At 47.1% G+C, this 19,670-nt stretch overlaps 1 protein-coding gene across 2 annotated transcripts in view; it reads right to left on the reverse strand.

The window, feature by feature from the left end:
• Nucleotides 1-19,670, reverse strand: part of BMPR1A (bone morphogenetic protein receptor type 1A) — a 180,349-nt gene that overhangs the window by 94,168 nt on the left and 66,511 nt on the right. For both annotated transcript variants that reach the window (XM_006263165.4, XM_059729827.1), the window contains exon 2: nt 14,521-14,627. The gene's annotated coding sequence lies outside the window, so the exon portion shown is untranslated. The remainder of the gene's footprint in view (nt 1-14,520; nt 14,628-19,670) is intronic.

Raw genomic sequence — 19,670 nt, forward strand, 5'->3', positions numbered from 1 at the left:
GTAGGGAAACTAGCCTGACTGAGCTGAGCTAGGCCTGACAGTAAGGGAGGGGAAGGGGGCAGACATGGGGTGGGGGAAGGAGGCTGTTGTGGGTCTGATTCTGGCCCCAATCTGGGCCTAGGGCTAGAGGCAAAGTCGCAGTAGCCACCTGTCCCCTCCTGCTTTATATGCAAATCTAAGATGAATCCCCACTGCCCCTGCCAATATGGAGGTCAAAACCTTGTCTTAGATATGAGTAAATAGAGTATCTCTTCTCAGCAGCAATTAATTCTTAATGTGAGCCTACATGGCTCACTTACAGGTTTCCAAGGACTGAATGTTTCTGAATGCCAACAACTAAAACTTTTCAAGAACAGAACAGTTGTGTCATTCAGGAACAATATCATCTTTGACAGGCAGCCTGGGGCAGATAAACATTAATTTTCTAAATTTTTTAGGGGCCCCACAGGCCGGATAGAATGGCCTGGAGGGCCAAATCTGGCCCATGGACCGTATTTTGGCCACCCCTAGTTTAGTACCTCAGGGCACTTTTACACATTGGGGGGGTGGCGAGGCAGGGACAGCGCTTTAATTAGAGCAGCTCTGAGAGCCACTCTAAAGTGGCACACTGTCTCATGTATCAGCGTCCCTGCACTTAAAAATGGTGGTGGGGGGCACTTGAACTAAAGCTCGTTTGACAAGCTCTAGTTCAAGCACCCCTACCACCGTTTTTAAGCATGCGGACATTGATACACAAGATGTGGGAGGCTTCTGGAGCACAGTAATTACCACGCTCCAGCAGACTCAATTAATCCAGTCTCCTCTGCTGTGCTGTAATTACAGCATGTCAGAGCAGCCTTTGCGCTCGTGTACAGGCACTCTTACATTGGAGTTACTAAATTTAGTGAGCATTAGAAAAGGTGCATTAATGCATGTGTAGACACACCTAGGATCTCCCTACTTCTATTCCAGTGAAGAAAACCCAGTTTCCCTGCTTAAGACCTGGCTAAGGTTTCTATTTCTCCACAAGAGTTGACAACATCATGCATTTCAAGCTGAACCAAAAAAACCAACTCCTTGCATTGTTTGAAATGTAGTTGTGACTACAATCAACTCTCATGAGAAAGAAGTGGACCCTGATTGTTGTCCCTGACAGATTTTTTTTTAATGTTAATACATTGATTTAAAATATATATTAAATTGAATATACTATATTCACACCTGGGTCTAGTCAGTTTATGTTACTAACATCTGTTTAAACAGCATAACTTACCTGTCAATAAAAAGGTTAATGGCAACATCATTCTGGCTTGCATTTGTAGAGCTCCTAGTACAAGGTGGGCCTAGTCTATGACTGAGGTCCACAGAAGCTAACAGGAGAGTAAAAATAGCAACAAAAATAACATTTTGCTGGCTAAATGCTTCATTTAAAATCCCTTCTTTGTCTTAAGAGAATTTTTTTTATGTTGAAATTGTGGCATTTAATACACAACCACAATCCCATGACTCTTCAGCCACGAGATTTTACAAAATAATTTTAAAAATTACATCTACCTGTTAGTTATTTCTCATCTTAAGCTTCTTATGTTGCATTTCTCTACACTATAACACTGCCCTGGTACAGGGGTTTCAAATTCACCTTGTGCATTGGGTAAGATCTCCCCCACAGGCTTCTTTGTGGGCCTGATCCAGCTCAGGGGATTCAACTGCAGCAGCTCCTACTCCAACTGGGGGCACATGATGACAGTGGCAGCAGCAGCTCTGACACAAGGCATGCAGCAATACTCTGGTTCCCACTGTATGCCCTATGTCAGAACCAAAACTGGCACATGCCAGGTGCCACAGCAGTAGCACCTGGCATGTGCCAGTTAAAAACTATTAAATTCTAAAATGTCGAAACTAAAATTATTAAAGTTGTAAATGCTTTTCAATTATTGGATAGACAACACCACAAACCTCTCAAAAATACTAAAAACTGAAAAAAATCTGGAAAATTCATATTCAGAAGTACAGAAATACTCAGTGAAGTTTAACCAAACAACCTTAAACTAAATCTTCATCATTGATTTCTTTCAAAATTGCTTATATGTTCTATTTTGCATTCATTGGAAATAATCTGATGACAAAGGGAGGTTATATCATCTAATTATGTATCAAAATAATCTATAATAATAGGCCTATTCTGTCTGTCCAGAGCACTCTGATTGGTTGTCTTGGCAGCCAATCACAATGCTTACTGAAACAAGCAGAGTGCACTGGACAGACAGTACTCTGGACAGACAGAATAAAGTATGTTATTATTATAGATCCGGAGGCATTTCAAACAGATATGGAAGCAAATCAGAGCTAGAATGAAGTACTGGGGCCCCCTGCTGCGGAGTGGGCAGGCTCTGCCAAAGGAAAAAACAAAGCGGCGAGGGGCCCGATCTCCCCCTCTCCCGAGCCTGCCTCCCTCTCCTGCAGCCAGGAGGTAAGCTGCTATCAGGCCCCGAGCTGCAGGGGGCCCCAGTGCTTCCCTCTGCAGCAGCAATGCCCCCCCCGCAACCGCCTGGGGAGGGTGCCAGCAGATGGGTGCTGCCCAGGGGGTACCACCACCGTGGAGAGAAGCACCGGGGTCCCTTGCAGCTGAGGGGCTGCACAACCCTTTAACAGCTCACTCCCAAGCCATGGGAGATGAACTGCTGGCTAAATAAAATCAAATTAAGACAAATTAAGACAAAAAAAAAGAGCAGTATAATGATAGTGTTAATATCACCAATGTCCAAAAATGTGACAAAGAAAGATACTTTGCTTTTTAGTAAATGATTTCTTTAAAAAAAACCAAAAGTATGAATCCATATACCTTAAATATAGGTTTATAGAAATGGAAGAAGAGAAAGAGCATACTCTGTCAAGAAAAATCTGTTCCACTATAGTCTGATCCCCACCAAAGTCAGAAAGATACTTAGACAAGGGTTTGGCAATCTTCTACACTGCAGGCCACTGCTTGTGACCCAGATCCACCACAGACTGTATCCCTGCACCTTCCAGCAACTGGTAGATGCTGCAAAGGGAATAGATAGAAAAAGGCAGGAACTAGAACCCTGGGGATGCCTCCCATGCTGTAGTAGACAGAATAAATGGAAGACATCAGGCAACAGGGGAGGACCCTAGCGACACCTCCTCTGCCACTGTGGCTGGAGCGTATTACTGATTTCCTGAGCTGCAGTGGGCTGGATCTGGCCCAAAGGCCATAGGGAGGGACTGACTTGGGAGGGACAAAATCAGAAAGGCAAAGGGGGAAAAAAATGAACTTCACCTGGATAGGCATGTTAAGGATAACAAGTTAAGGATAATAAATATTTTGGCCAGAAAAGAAAGACCAAGGAAGCTACAGGTTGGCTGTTAAACGGCCAGGAGAGACTCTTAATAGAAGAGGTGAAGAAAGCAAAGCTGCTCATTTATTGCTTTGCCTCAGTCTTACTAAAAATTAGGTTGTAATCAGAAAGTTAACAAGGATTACTTGTATAAGGAAGAGATGAGGTAACAAAAGAAACAGCTTTTGATGGGTCTAAATCAGGTGTTTTCAACCTTTTTTAAGGCGAATACCCTTTCTGGTGGATACTCCTCCTGGTGGGTACCCCCTTCTGGACAAGGGGGGGGTCCTCCCCCAGTGGCTGGTTGCCAAGCGGTGGGGGCAGAGGGTGGGGGGGAGCAGGTGGATCCCCCAGTGGCTGAACATGAAGCAGTGGCGGTAATGGTACGGCAGCACACAGGCAGCAGCACTTCCCAAGTACCCCCAGGGGTACGCGTATTCCTGGTTGACAACCCCGGTTCTAAATGAATGCAAGTCAGCAGGGCCTGTTGAACTTCATCCCAGGGTACTGAAGAAACTGGCAGAGGAGATCTTGAAGTCCTTGGCAAAAATATTTACTAAGTTGTGGGTGATAGGTGAGGTACCAGAGGACTGGAAAAGGGACAACACAGTGCCCCTCTTTTAAAAAGGCCAAAAGGAGGATCAGGAGAAACTACAGACTGGTTAACCATATCTTGATACCCAAGAAGTTATTTAAGAATATCATAAGGAAGCTTGTCCGCACCGGGAGAGGAAAGGCTGATCACAAGCAGCCAGCGTGGATTTACTATGAATAAACTGTGCCAAACACAGCTGATGAAATGGATGAAGGGAATGCTGTGGATACAGTGTATCTAGATTTCAGCAACACTTCTGACAAGTCCCAAAGGACCTTTTCATAAACAAATTGGAGAAGTGTTGGCTAGACAAAACTACTATAAGGTGGATAAACAACTGCCTCAATAGCCACAAACAAAGAATAATTATAAACAGAACCATGTCAGAATGGCAGATGTTTAGAGCTGAGTCCCACGGAGGTCTGTCCTGAGCCCAGGGTTATAAAACATGTTTATTAATGATTCAGATACTGGAATTGAGAGCTTCTTCAGCTAATATGCAGATGACAATACATTGGGAAGGACTACAAACACAATGGAGGACAGGAGTACAATTCAGTTAGTATTTGAAATAAAGGAAGAAAATAAGAGTAACATTCACCTGCCTTCCTGTCCTGACTGGAACTGAACAAACTAAAGTAGGGAGATTGAGTCAGGCTAGCATACAGTTTATGGCAGGGGAGGTCAATTAGTTACACTGGAGGGCTGCTTAACAAGTTTTGGTGAGCTGTTGAGGGTTGCATGGGTAGCCCTGCCCCTTGACAGCTGCCCCGCCCCACCCAGTTGCCATAGCAGCATGGGAAGTCTCACCCCTTAACTCCTGACCTTTGCCACCAGAAGTCCCCCCACTTACCCCCCAGAAATACTTCTTTTGGGAGGGTTGGTTGCCATCTTAGAACTAGAAAAAAACCCCAAATCATACTCGAAGTCAAACACTTACTATATTTTAATTATTACAAAAAATATTTGTCATGATTTGTGTTTTTGTTGTGTATATAGAAGGGATTGCATAATAACTCAAAAATAAAGTCTCACTCATATTGTGTGTGTGTGTGTGTGTGTGTGTGTGTGTGTTTATGGTGGGAGGTGGGGGGGTTGTGATGGGGTATGGCTGTGTGTGGGGAGGCATAGGGTATGTTGGGGTGTGTGTATATATGTGAGAGGGTGTGAGGGCAAGGTGTGGGTGGGTCAGGTTTATGAGGTGTGAGGGAGGGTGGGGGTGTGGGGACCCACCCACACACACTCCCACATGGCACGCAGACCCTGCTGCCAGCAGCAACAGCAGGCAGGGGTGCTCAGGGCGCTTGTGCCTGGTGCAGGTGCTGGCACCCAGAGGGGCACAGCTCTGGCCATCACTGCATGCAGAGGGTTCAAGGAGCGCAGCCTGCCCAGCTGCTTCCATCATGTCAGCAGTGGGGTACCCCAGGGCTTGGTCCTCGGCCCCGCACTGTTTAACATCTTCATCAGTGACTTGGACAAGGGGGTGGAAAGCACACTGTCCAAGTTTGCTGATGACGCTAAGATGTGGGGCGAGGTGGACACACTTGAAGGGAGAGAGAGGCTGCAACTAGATTTAGACAGACTACAAAAGTGGGCAGATGAGAATAGGATGGGGTTCAATGTAGACAAATGCAGGGTGCTGCACCTTAGGAGAAGGAATCCACAAATTACATACAGGCTGGGGAGTTCCCTTCTTGAAAGCACAGAGGCAGAAAGAGATCTTGGAGTCATTGACTCCAAGATGAACATGAGCCGCCAATGCCAGACTGCAGCCAGCAAGGCCAGCCATACCTTGTCATGCATCCAAAGGTGCATCTCAAGCTGGTCCAGAGAGGTGATACTCCCCCTCTATGTGACTTTGGTCAGGCCGCAGTTGGAGTACTGCGTCCAGTACTGGGCATCGCACTTCGAAAGGGATGTGGCCAGCATGGAGAGAGTTCAGAGGAGGGCCACCCGCTTGTTGAGAGGGCAGCAGGACAGGCCCTATGAGGAGAGACTGAAGGACCTAAACCTGTTCAGCCTCAGCAACAGGAGGCTGAGGGGGGACCTGGTGGCTGCCTACAAACTCATCAGGGGAGATCAACAGCAAATAGGCAGAGCCCTTTTCTCCCCAGCACCACCTGGGGTGACAAGGAACAATAGTAATAAGCTGATGGAGGATAGGTTTAAGTTAGAGGCAATATTTTACAGTTAGGGTGGCCAAAATCTGGAACCAACTTCCCAGGGAAGTGGCCCTCGGCCCTACCTTGGGCAAATTCAAGAGGAGGTTGGATGATCGTGTGTCTGGGGTCTTGTGAACCCAGCATTCATTCCTGCCCGTGGCAGGGGGTCAGGCTAGATGATCTGTTCAGGTCCCTTCTGACCCTAGCTACTATGAAACTATGGGAGCTCTGTGCAATGCAGCACACTTGCAGGTCCTGCACTTACACTGGGAGAAACCCTGACCTTGATTCTTCAGGGAAGCAGGAGGGGGAGCTCCCTTCACTCCTAGCAGAGTTCAAGGACATGTGCAGCATGAGATGGGGAAGGCAGCCAGGCCAGCACAGGGCTTCCCCCAGTGTGAGAGCTGTAGCTGCAGGCATGCAGCCTCTGCCATAGAGGCGGCCAGGCAGGCTGTACTCCTCAACCCCTGTGTGCAGTGCTAGCCAGAGTGCAATTCTACCTCCTCCCTACCCCCACTGCTTTCCTACATGCTGCCCAGAAAACGCTAGAGATTGGGGAAGCCAAGCAGGTTCCTATGGGGTGGCTGCAGCAGAAGCCCTGCTCAGAAGCTGTTCCCAGGCTAATGGACAGAAGGGCTGGGTGGGGCACAATTCATGGGGAGTGCCAAGGGTTGGATGAAAGTGCTTGGTGGGCCTGATTCAGCCTGCAGCCCATATTTTGCCTACCCCTGCTTTATGACATCATCCAGGCAGGTCAGGCAAGAAATTTCCTTGCTGGCAAAGTACGTTAGCTACTTGATTACAACAATATTTGCAATCAACAAAAGTTTCAATTCTTGTCTTTGTTGCATCTGCTTTTATTGTTGGTTTTGGGCTGCAGCTATATTTTATCAGGTTTACAAAGTCTGTCTTTACTTTCTTATGAGCTGTCCTTCTGATGCTAGGAACAATGGCTCATAGGAAAGCAGGGTTGGAATGGACCTCAGGAGGTTATCCTGCTTGAGGCAGGATCATCCCTAACTAAATCGTCACAGAAGACAAGGTAGAGATGCATCTTACAGACTAGATCAAAGATGCATGTGCAGAATATTATATATGCATACTGCCAGCCAAGTATCCATCTAACCGTCTCTTGAAAATGTCTAGGTATGGAGAGCCCACATGCTCTACATAGTTTGTTTCAATCTTCATCCAAATTTCCTCTGCTGCACTTTGATGCCACTGCTCCTAGTCCTGTCCCCTCCAGCCACAGATAAAATGCTACCTCTTCGTTTTATAATTGTCCTTCAGGTACCTCAAGGCTGTCATCAAATTCCAACCCTCCCAGCCCTCTCAGTTTCCTCAAGACTAAATAATCCTAGTCCTTCCAGACTTTCCTCGCAAGTCTACTTGTGACAAAATGAATTGTATAGTGTACTTCTCAAGATAGAAGAGTTGTACATGAGCCATTGCATGCTACGTGCAAGATGAGCCTATTCCAAATCCATCTAGCATTGGTTGCCATGGTGAAAAAGTCACAACTGCTGAAACCTGCTCAAATGAAGTGTGCGTTACTGGAAAGGGATCACCATTGTGGTGAGGGACAGAGGTCTAGGAAATACTGTGACCTCAGCTACACACCTTCTTCTTCAAAGGGAACATGAAGGAAGGTTAAAAAAAGGGAACATGAAGGAAGTTTAAAAGAGAGTCTAATCTTATAAGCCTGTGAATGTTGTTCAAACTGTTGTTATTTTGATGGATAAAGGACAGAACAAGGGTCAAGCTTCCTCCAGAATCTCTTTTTATGGTGTAAACACTTGGGTACTAGCTTACAGGGGTGTAGGTTGCAGCTGTGTTGGTCTAAGGATACAGGCAAGTAATAGTGTGGGTACTAGTTTGGGTTCTGACAGTGACTAATTAAACAAAACTGGAGTGATTGTAATCATACAGAAGAATAAAAAGGAGTCATGAGTTAGTACTTAAGGATTTTTAAAGTTTAGTACAGTATTTCAGAAAAAAATTGAGATATGCCAGGGTGTTATGCTGTTTTGCCTTTGACTATCACCCAAACTTACAAAAGAGATAATTACAAACCTAAAAATTTAACTGCTTTGAAGGTATCAAAGAAAAAATTATTTTGCTCTTGATTATATCTCAAATTATTATATTTTTGGCTCCCCAGCCAGCAACTGAACCACAAAGAATTTTGGCCTTGAGGTATTGAACCTGTTGTTTCTCAGGGTCTACTGGAGCCACAGGAGTGGCTAAGTACTTACTGCTAGGTAAGAAGACTGGTCAGTCTTCTATAAAATAGTCCCATAGCAGCACTATAAGCTGTGTCAGTAAGAAAGCCATGGGATGGGAGACATTAAATCCTGAACAATGCTTCTTATTTTTTCCCTTATATCTTCCTGTGACAAACCAGCACGGGTTTGTCACAGGTAGATCCTGCCTGACAAACCTTGTAGCCTTCTATGACCAGATCACACACTGCCTGGATGCGGGAGCTGAGGCTGATGTCATCTTCCTGGACTTTAGGAAGGCTTCAACACAGTCTTGCACCCTATCCTCATTGGGAAGCTAGCAGACTGTGGAGTGGACGCCTACACGGTCAGGTGGGTGGCCAACTGGCTTAGGGACCGCACCCAGAGAGTGGTGGTAGATGGTTCCTTCTCGGCCTGGAGGGAGGTGGGCAGTGGGGTCCCGCAGGTTTTGGTCCTCAGACCGGTATTATTTAATATCTTCATCAGTGATTTGGACAAGGACGTGGAGAGCACCCTCTCCAAGTTTGCTGATGATACCAAGTTATGGGGCAAAGTTAGTATACCGGAGGGCAGGGAGCAGATTCAGGCTGACCTGGACAGGTTGGATCAATGGGCAGAGAGAAATAGGATGCAATTTAATAAAGATAAATGTAAGGTACTCCACCTGGGAAGGAGGAATCACCAGCACACCTATAGGTTGGGGAGTATCCTTCTCAGCAGCTTGGAGGCAGAGAGGGATCTTGGAGTCATAATTGACTCCAAGATGAACATGAGCCGGCAGTATAACGAGGCCACCAACAAGGCCAATCGCACTTTGTCGTGCATTAGCAGATGCATGACTAATAGATCAAAGGAGGTGATGGTCCCCCTCTATGCAGCACTGGTCAGGCTGCAGTTGGGAGTACTGCGTCCAGTTTTGGGTGCCACACTGCAAGAGAGACACGGAGAATCTGGAGAGGGACCAGAGGAGGGCCACTAGCATGATTAGTGGCGTTCGGGAAAGACACTACGGGGGGAGGTTGAGAGAGCTGAATCTCTTCAGCCTTTACAAGAGACGGCTGAGGGGAGATCTTGTGGCTGCCTATAAATTTATTAGGGGAGGTCAACAGGGAATAAGTGATGTGCTGTTTACTAGGGCGTCCAGGTAGTGATTAGGAATAACGGGTGTTAACTAGTTGAGAGTGGATTTAGGTTAGATATTAGGAAGACATTTTTCACAATAAGGGTGGCCAGGATCTGGAATGGGCTTCCAAGAGAGGTGGTGCTTTCACCTAGCTTGGAGGTCTTCAAGAAGAAGCTAGATAGTCACCTGGCTGGGGTCATCTGACCTTGGTCCTCTTTCCTGCCAGGGGCAGGGGGTCGGACACAGTGATCCATTGTGGTCCCTTCCAATCTATGAATCTATGCTCTGGGTAATCTGTTTTTAATTACCAGTTTAAGTCAACTTTTTGACAAGCACAAAATTAATTTGTTATGAAACTAAATATGATGGTTAAGTTGTCAAAGAACATTGTGTGCCATCACCGGGACACTCATAGTGATCTTATACGGCTCCATACATTCTACTTCACTGTTATTAGAGCATACAGTATACTCCCCGTAACTGGAAGGGTGCACTGATAGAGCTTTTTTTGGCTGATACCAATATCTGATTATTCACCAAGTATATAAGCTGATACCAATCTGAGGGAGGGAGTGGGGCAGGGGCTGGAGGTGCTACCCAGCCAAGGTGGTGAATGGGATGCCAGGGCGGGTAGCCTGAAGCAGGCAGCCTGCATCTGCCCGCAGTGTCCCAGTGCTTAAAAATGGCAGCAGTGGTGCTTGAACTAAAAGCTCGTTAATGAGCTTTAGTTCAAGAGCTGCTGTCACCATTTTTAAGCACAGGGAAGCTTTTAGGAGCAGAGCCGAGTGGGGTGAGGGCAGATGCCAGCTGCCCACTTCAGGCTCAGGGCTGTCCACCATGCTGCCTTTTGCCCCAGGAGCTGCACACTGGCCATGCCACACCCGCAGCCCGCCTGGCGGCAGAAGGCACAACTCACTGCCCCCACTGTTACCGGGCAGGAAGTGGGCATGCGCCCAGCGCACGGCTCTCAGGGCAAAAGACAGTAAGGTGGACAGACCTGATACCACAGCAGGCAATTTCCATCCGCCCTGCGCACAAATCTAGAAGGGCACATGCTCCCCCCATGCCTCCCCAGGGGGTACATGCAGCAGAGGAGAGCCAGCCCCCCTTCCTTCCCTATACGAGCCGCCCACATCTCTGTCCTAACTCCCGGCCCTGGGGTCCCATTTCACTGCCCTGACTGGGCAGTGCCCCCAAACCCTGCTCCTGCCCCACTCCCTCCCTCACCGTGGAGGCCTCAATCTACCCCCCTGCCACGCCCCTTCCCTCCCCCATGGCTCTTCCCTTCCACAGACTTAACTGAAATGTACTACTCTGCATGCTGGGCTGCATTCCTGGCCACATGCAGCTGCATGCATGCACATGGTGTCCAGGTGCTCTGGCCAGAAGGGATATTGTATTTATCAGTACATTATTGGCTACACCAGCCAAAAAAAGCTAATAATGTCAATTTTCCTTTTATCAGTACTGATCCAATTTGGCACCAATATATCGTTGCACCTCTATGTGAATGTGTGGCCTCCAGACAAAATAAACAAACAAAAGCTACCCTAATTCACACTTAAGGGAAGCAATGTTAATTAAACTAGGCGAACAGCATGCTGTCAGTTTTTAAACACCTTAAAGGCTCTGGTTTCTCAGAGTACCTTAAGACCAGGGATCCTAGTTTTCCATGGGAAATAAGCAGAAAATCTCCATTAAAAAAAAAACACAAAAATCTGTGTTTTCCCCTGACCTACTGAAAATATGATGGCATACCATGGCAATCAGCACCATTTCTGCTCTCTCTTATTTTTGCCTTAGTTTTTGTGTCTCAGCCAAATCAAGAATCCAACTCCCCACCTCCACTGATTGGCCAAGAGGCAAAAACCACAGCAAAAATGAGACCAGAAATGGCGCCACTCACGATAGGACACTGCCGCACTACTGGTACATTGTGAAAAAAAATGCTGATTCCACTGTTTCCCATGGCAAATGGAAAACCAGGATTCCTGCTTATGACACTAATAGCAGCCTTGATTTTGATAAGAACTGTTCAAGGCTGTTTTAAGAGGCTTGAAATTGACAGCTCCCAGTTTTTTCCCCCACTACAAATTATGCAGTTAAAGAAAGTACAGTCAGGCTTTTCAGGTTACTGAAGAATCTTATGCACTGTAGCAGTCCATGGACCTAATTGACATGAATATATCAGTGTTTCTTACAATGTAAGAAATGGTTAAGAACCCAGAACTGATGCTTTTACAAAGTTAAGCAAATTATATACTTATCAAATATGCAGATTAGTGAAGTATACTGTCTGTAAGTCTAGACAGCGTCTCAATTAGGCAACAGGTTCAGATTAAATGAACACAAAATAATGCATAGAGCAGCAGTTCCCAAACTGGTACACCTACCACCAGTGGCACACAGATGGCCTGTGAGTGGTATGCAGAAGCCTGGGGAGGGGAAAGGCCGCACACATCCAGAGTCCAGCAGCAGCCTGCTGTATACAGCCTGCTGCACACAGCCAGGATCACAGCACCATGTGTGGAATAGCAGCCAGCAGTAAAGTGTGTTGGGGGGGAAGGGTGGGGACAGGGGCTGGGATGAATGGGGCCCTGGGGTGGGTGAAGGGATGGTCAGAGCCCAGGTGGCTTGTCCAGGGGCATGTGGGGGGCTCCCTGCCATTGCACATACCCTGAGGGAGGCATGTGGGGTATGTACCCACTAGATCTGTGCATGGGAAGGAGGTGGGCTGCCTGCTGCACACTGGGCTCTGCATCCTGCTGCTTTGGAAGCCTTGCCATGTGCCTGCCACACGCTGGCTGCACTGCATGCTCTGCCTGCCTGGCAGCAGCAGGCACACAGTATCCCACACAACTCCAAAAACAGCAGGATGCAAAGTGCAGTGGCAGCCCACTGCTCCCTAGAGGTTTTCTCCCCTTGGGCTCGTTTGCCCCGCACTGTGGCAGGGCTGGCTCAAAAGCACATGGCCCCTTCCAGGGTGGCCTACACCTTCCTAGGGGCGTGGATGGCTCCTGGTGCTGTGCGCACCCCAGGGCAGGCATGGTGGCATGTGCCCCACAGATTTGTGCGTGGGATGGAGGCAGGGCGCCTGCTGGGCTCTGTGCCCTGCTACCGCTGCCTTCGGACCCGCGCAGAAAGACATGTGCCTTCTGCCACTGGCCAGGCATGGGAAACAGCGCAACCAGTGCATGGAAGACATATGGTGCCCTGCATGGTCCAGTGGCAGTGGCACACAGAGCTCAGCACGCAGCTCGCATCTGCCCTGCACACAAATCCAGGGGGCAAATGCCCCCCCATGTCTCCCTCAGGGGTGTGTGCAATAGTGGGGAGCCATGCCTCCTCCCCGTCCCAATACCACTGGACGAGCCTCCTGTGGCTCTGTCCCATGACCTGCCTTGGCCCTGGGGCCCCATTCACCCCAGCCATGCCCCTGTCCCACTCCCTACCTCACCATGGGGGCCTCAATCTGCCCCTCCCCCTGCCCCTCCCCCTCCACAAACTTACCTGCTGGGTGCTGTGCCTGTGTTAACATCTCTGTGTCCATCTGTGTTAGCATGTCTGTGTGTTTGGTACTCCCAAGCTACAGACCCCAGTCCTGCTGCTGCCCCTTGCTCCTGACCCACAGTACCCCACATCCTACCAGGTCGTGCAGTGACCTTCCCCCACTTTCAAACCCTACACACACCCACAGCCCTCCACACCTTCACAAATTCCCCCCAACACTCCAACCATACAAAATACCTGCATGATTTTGAATTTTTCTGTGCATAATTTAAGAGTTTTTAGCTGTGTGATTAAAATCACAATTAATTGCAACTAATTTTTTTAATCATGCAACTAACTGCAATCAAAGTTTTAAATTTTAACTATTTTATATAGCTACCGTAACTGATAAAACAATGTTTTATGATTACTAAAGGTTTTGCTGTTGTTTTAATACATAGTCTGTTACCTAGGAGTATGAACAATCTGCTGGTGGTACTTAAGGCTGTATCGTTTTAAATTAGTGGTACACAATCTGTCAAGAGTTTGGGAACTGCTGCTCTAGAGTTAATTATACCCATTCAGGGAAAAAGACTTCGGTATTACAGTGGTTGGTTCAATGAAAATCATAAAAACACAGACACAAATAGGGTTTTGAACTGTATTAACAAGGTCAAGAAAAAGAAGCTTTAAATATTTTGGTCATTCCATAAAAGCCCTGGCCCACTCTTAGACCGAGCACCGTCAATTACTGTGGTCCCTCCATCTAAAAAGTGATGCAACAAAAACAGAAAAAGGGGTAATAAGCAACAGATTAAAGGCTTGTAAAAACTTCATGTTGTGTAAGCATAAGAACAGGATGATGATTATCTAGTTTATCAAGATAAGACATGCATGAATGACTAAAATATACAATTTATCCTACAGAAGTGGTCACTTTGGTACTTCAATTTATCTACCCAAAAGGCAATAAGAAAAAAAGTAACCTTAATAAGATTAGAAGCAGGAAATGTACTGTCAAAATTACTAGTTTAAGATATAGAGGCAAAGGATTTAGGATTAAAAAAAAAGATTATTTGTATTTATAATAAGCCTAATTTCAGTAATATAGATTAGGAAAAATATTTATAAGCCTAATATAATCTTATTTATAACAACACTAGGCAAATACAGGAAAACTTGCCCCACAGTAACTTCTTTTTATAGCTGCTGAATACTGAGACTCGCCAGGAACAGACATATCATACCAAGCTAAATGGACTTTCAGTATCATATGGCAAGACAATTCATGTTTTCCAATGCATATCTTTTTATGCTGTGATTATACAGGCATTTTGTTATTTTTCATAGTTGAAGAAGGGCCAGAGCAGTTTAGGCATTGGACTTCCAATATTACATTAAAAAGCCATGGCACAATGTGAAGGAATAGGGAACTGTGAAGAAGTGTTTACAGTCCATGTTTTTAACAAGAAAGAAAAAAGATTAAGGTTGTTTAATCATGCGCTTACTACTCTTAAAATTAAATCACTGATTCTGAAGGTTGAGTAGTGGAGGGAGTTGTATGTTACCTTACCTCAGCTAGATGAAATTGTACTTCAAGTTTTCTCCAAACTCTTTTCATCTGTATTTCCACTTCATTAATTCCAGGATGATATTATAGCAATGCATATTTCTATCAATCTGTAAAATAGGAAGAGGAGTAAGCTTTGCATTTGGAGCACTGCTTCAGTGTCTAAATGAGAAAGTAACACAATGGTTTACACTACTGGCACTTAACCTTTTCCCCCACCAGGCTGGATGGGCAGTGCCCCATCTGTCAGGAGGCCAGATCCTGCCGGTTGTCCTGAACTGGCACCAAGGCAGATGTGTCGTGGAGGCAGGCAGGAGACAGCCCAGCTGCAACCATATCTTGTAGGGCAGGGGGGTGCAAAATACAGCCTGCGGGCCGTTCTATCTGGCCCGTGGGGCGCCCAAAAATTTTAGATATTAATATTTCTCTGCCCTTGGTTTCTGTCAAAAATAACAGGAACCAAGGGCATTAGGACCCAGGGGAAGCCTTGCGGGCTCCCACAACAGCAGCCCCCCCCCCCCCCCACTGGAACCTCAGGTAAGAGGGAAGGGCAGGGAAGGACCCCTGGCAGGGAAGTGGCCCGGGGAAAAGCTGAGCAGCAGGGGAGGGGGAAAGCGGCCCCTTGCCCGCCTTGTGGCCGGCGCCTTGCGCTGCAGCTGCTCGCAGCCCACATGGGGCTGCCTGTGCCTGCTCTGGACAGCCCTGGGGGCTGTGAGTGGCTGCAGCAGGGAGCACCAGCCACGGGGTGGGGGAGGGGCCGCTTTTCCCCACCTGCGCTCAGTTTTTCCCTGGGCTCCTTCCCTGCTCCTTCCCATATGGGGTGCGAGCACCTGCAGCAGGGAGTGCCGGCCATGGGGAGGCCGAGGGGCTGCTTTTCCCCTCTGCACCAGCTTGTTCTCTACCAGTAAGCAGGGAGTCAGGGCTGTGTGTTCCCCCCCGCCTGTACCACAGGGCTGGGGGGCACTGGGAGTGAGTGGGCGGGGAGCCAGCAGGAGCACGGGGCCCACACTGGTGTCCCGGGGCCAGTGCCGCTGGGGCCCAGAAAAGGGTGGCAGCAGTGTGGAGTCCCAGCCAGCAGGGGCTCTATGGAGCTGGGCCAGCTCCCCCCTCTCCCTGCTGGTGCAGCCCAGCCCAGCTCCATAGACCCCTAAAAGCCTGTGCCCCACTTTGGGCCCCACCGATGCTGGCCCTGGGACATGGGACCAATGTCTTGGGACCAAAGACATTGGGACATTGGTCCCAAGATAGTGACCAGGGGGTGGGGCACCTGTCAAGGAGCGGAGCTACCCACACATCCCTTGACAGCCTACCAAAACTGGGTAAGCGGCCCTCCACCCAAAATAATTGCCCACCCCTGTTGTAGGGGCAGGGATTGTGTTGGCCTTGCAGAGAAAAAAAAGGGTGTGGCTTGGCCTGCGGCGGGGTGGAGGGGGAAGGTGAGCGTGACAAGGCATAGCCAGGCCCCAACCCAGCCCTATGGAGGAAGGGGCGTGACCTGGCTTGGTCCCACAGGGGAAGGGGACATGGGCTGCCCCCTGCAACCAGCCACACAGGGGAAAGGAGGCATGGCTTGGCAGGATGGCGAAAGGAGTGTGGCCCAGCCCCAATCCAGATGTGGCGGAGAAGGCATGGCCTGGCTGTGACCAGCAGTGAGGGGCGGGGGTGTGGGATTCAGGGATTTGGTGGTGGGAGGGTGGTTGTATTAATACCTACCATTCCCCTGCCACCAAATCTCCCACCCCATGGGGAGCCCTGTGGGCCAGATACAATGGCCCTATGGGCCGCATTTGGCCCACGGGCTGGAGGCTGAGCACCCCTGGTTTACACTACACAACATGAATTGCTTATTGCAGGTTTAGACATCCACAGTTGGTGTTCAACTGCTATTAAGTGATTGCTGTTCTGAAAAAAACCCTGTCAAGCAACCATGCTTTCAGTATCTTATATTTTTAGTTGTATTATACATAAAATAACAACAGACACAACATATGGATTTTCTTAATATTCCACTCAATTTAAATAATTATAAAAAATAATAAAAATGATTATTGTTCCAAAGGAAGGGTTTTTTTATGCTGTACTTGAAAGAACTGGGTTGTCTTAAGAAAACCATTTTCTTAAAGTGTATTTTTAAATAACTTTGGGGCAATCGTCCAAATTCACAGTGCAATTCAACATTCATTTAACAACATTTTTCTTCAGAAAAATCAGACTAAGAAATAATCAACAGATTTACAGGGGACAAACATAAGCATGCCTGCTTCTGAAAGAAAAAATAACAGTAAAAGAGTTAAGGGAGTGCTAAAAGAAGTAAAAAGAAGTGTATTGGGCACCTTCCTGAATAGAAGAGGAAACCAAGGTATATTAGGAACAGGTTCTTACCTACCATCCTCACTACATACAATATTTTCTTAGGAGTCAACCTTGCATGTATTCAAGTAACAAAATATTCAGTTTTATCAGCAATACTTTTTCAATTCAACAAGGATGTAAGTATATGCTCAAGTGCTGTCAACTATGTCAACTCTATTATGACTCTCTATATTTTGGAGTTATGCCTGAAAACTGAAACTTGTGGAAATGTAGCAATACAAAAATTCCAGCTTCCATTAAAAAAAATGAAAATGATATTTTCGGAAAAACATGAAATGTTATCTGACTGTTTCTGAAAGACTCAAATTCATAGTTTCATAGTAGCTAGGGTCAGGAGGGACCTGAACAGATCATCTAGCCTGACCCCCTGCCACAGGCAGGAATGAATGCTGGCTTCGCAAGACCCCAGACACACGATCATCCAACCTCCTCCTGAATTTGCCCAAAGTAGGGGTGAGGACCACTTCCCTGGGAAGTTGGTTCCAGATTTTGGACATCCTAACTGTAAAATATTGCCTCTAACTTAAACCTATTCTCCATCAGTTTATTACCATTGTTCCTTGTCACCCCAGGTGGTGCTAGGGAGAAAAGGGCTCTGCCTATTTGCTGTTGATCTCCCCTGATGAGTTTATAGGCAGCCACCAGGTCCCCCATCAGCCTCCTGTTGCTGAGGCTGAACAGGTTTAGGTCCTTCAGTCTCTCCTCATAGGGCCTGTCCTGCTGCCCTCTCAACAAGCGGGTGGCCCGCCTCTGAACTCTCTCCAGGCTGGCCACATCCCTTTCGAAGTGCGATGCCCAGTACTGGACGCAGTACTCCAACTGCGGCCTGACCAAAGTCACATAGAGGGGGAGTATCACCTCTCTGGACCAGCTTGAGATGCACCTTTGGATGCATGACAAGGTATGGCTGGCCTTGCTGGCTGCAGTCTGGCATTGGCGGCTCATGTTCATCTTGGAGTCAATAATGACTCCAAGATCCCTTTCCGCCTCTGTGCTTTCAAGAAGGGAACTCCCCAGCCTGTATGTAATTTGTGGATTCCTTCTCCCAAGGTGCAGCACCCTGCATTTGCCTACGTTGAACCCCACCCTATTCTCATCTGTCCACTTTTGTAGTCTGTCTAAATCTAGTTGCAGCCTCTCTCTCCCTTCAAGCGTGTCCACCTTGCCCCACATCTTAGTGTCATCAGCAAACTTGGACAGCGTGCTTTCCACCCCCTTGTCCAAGTTGCTGATAAAGATGTTAAACAGTATGGGCCCGAGGACTGAGCCCTGGGGGACCCCACTGCTCACATCTCGCCAGTTTGAGTACAACCTGTCCACCACTACTCTCTGGGTACACTGCATCAGCTAATTTTTTACCCATTCAACAGTGCAGGCATCAAGGCCACAGTCGCTTAATTTATTGATGAAGATGGGGTGAGAGACAGTGTCAAAGGCCTTCTTAAAGTCTAGAAAGACTACGTCCACGGAGACACCATCATCCAAGGATTTAGTTACTTGGTCATAAAAGGCAATCAGGTTGGTCAGGCAGGACCTGCCTTTGATGAACCCATGCTGATTGCCCCTGAGCAAGATCTCCCCTGCTGGCCCACCACAGATGTGCTCCTTGATGATTCTCTCCAAGATCTTCCCGAGCAGGGAGGTGAGACTTACAGGCTTATAGTTACTTGTGTCCTCCTTCCTCCCCGTCTTGAAAATTGGGACCACATTAGCCAGTTTCCAATCCCCCGGCACCTGGCCAGATGAACACGAATGCTCATACAGCCAGGCCAAGGGCTCCACGATGACCCCTGCCAGCTCCCTCAACACCCTTGGGTGGAGGGCATCTGGACCTGCAGATTTAAAAATGTCTACCCCTTCCAGAAAATCCCTAACTACATCTGCGCTGCCCGAAGGCCTGATAGAGCTATCCCCAAGATTGTCCCTACCTCTGGTAGGTGGGATATCCCAGTCCCTGTTCAAGAAAACAAGAGGCAAAGAAACTGTTAAAAATATCAGCTTTCTTGTCTGGCGTAGCCACAAGGTTACCATTTGCGTCTTACAGGGGGCCCTACATTGCCTGGCGCCCTCTTCTTGCTCCCAATGTACTTGAAAAAGGCCCTTTTGTTGTCCTTAATCCTGGATGCTAATGTCAAAATATAAATAAAGTCCACATTTAATATATTTAAATATGATACTTAAGCCATATCTCATTACTTTTGGGAGACATTTTTGGATGAGTGAAGCTGACAATACTGGAATAGGGATGGACTGAATCACATGCTTAAACACACTCCTGAAAAAAGGAAAGTTTCAGTGTTTGCTTTTTCTACCCTATCCTGTTACAAGAAGGTCAAAATAACCGTCTCATTACTTACAAAATAAAAGTCCATTTATAAGCATTGTTTCTAACACACTGAGGTTTAATATTCTTGGCAATATGTAGTAACATTTGCGTAAAATGGGCAACCTGAAACTGTCCTAAATAACAGGCAGCACCAGTTCTTAAAGACAACTGTCTCCTGAGGAGACAGACTGCAACAGGGCTGTTAAATCATCCATGGTCCAACTGAAAAAAACTGGACTGATGCTGGGAAAAGTTTTATTTTCCTTGTAAGCTTATAAAAATCTATAAAATAAGTATAGGCATCTTTCCCAAGTTCTGAAATATCTTTAGTATCTTTATAACAGTTATGATCCAAAAATGAACTACTGTGAACAGAAATGAGACACTGGTTTCCTTTTTATTCTGCCTACAGTGACCATAAATTATAAAAGCCATATACCAGTTATCCAACATT

The sequence above is a fragment of the Alligator mississippiensis genome, chromosome 6 (assembly GCF_030867095.1).
Source record: "Alligator mississippiensis isolate rAllMis1 chromosome 6, rAllMis1, whole genome shotgun sequence".
Taxonomy (NCBI): Eukaryota; Metazoa; Chordata; order Crocodylia; family Alligatoridae; genus Alligator; species Alligator mississippiensis.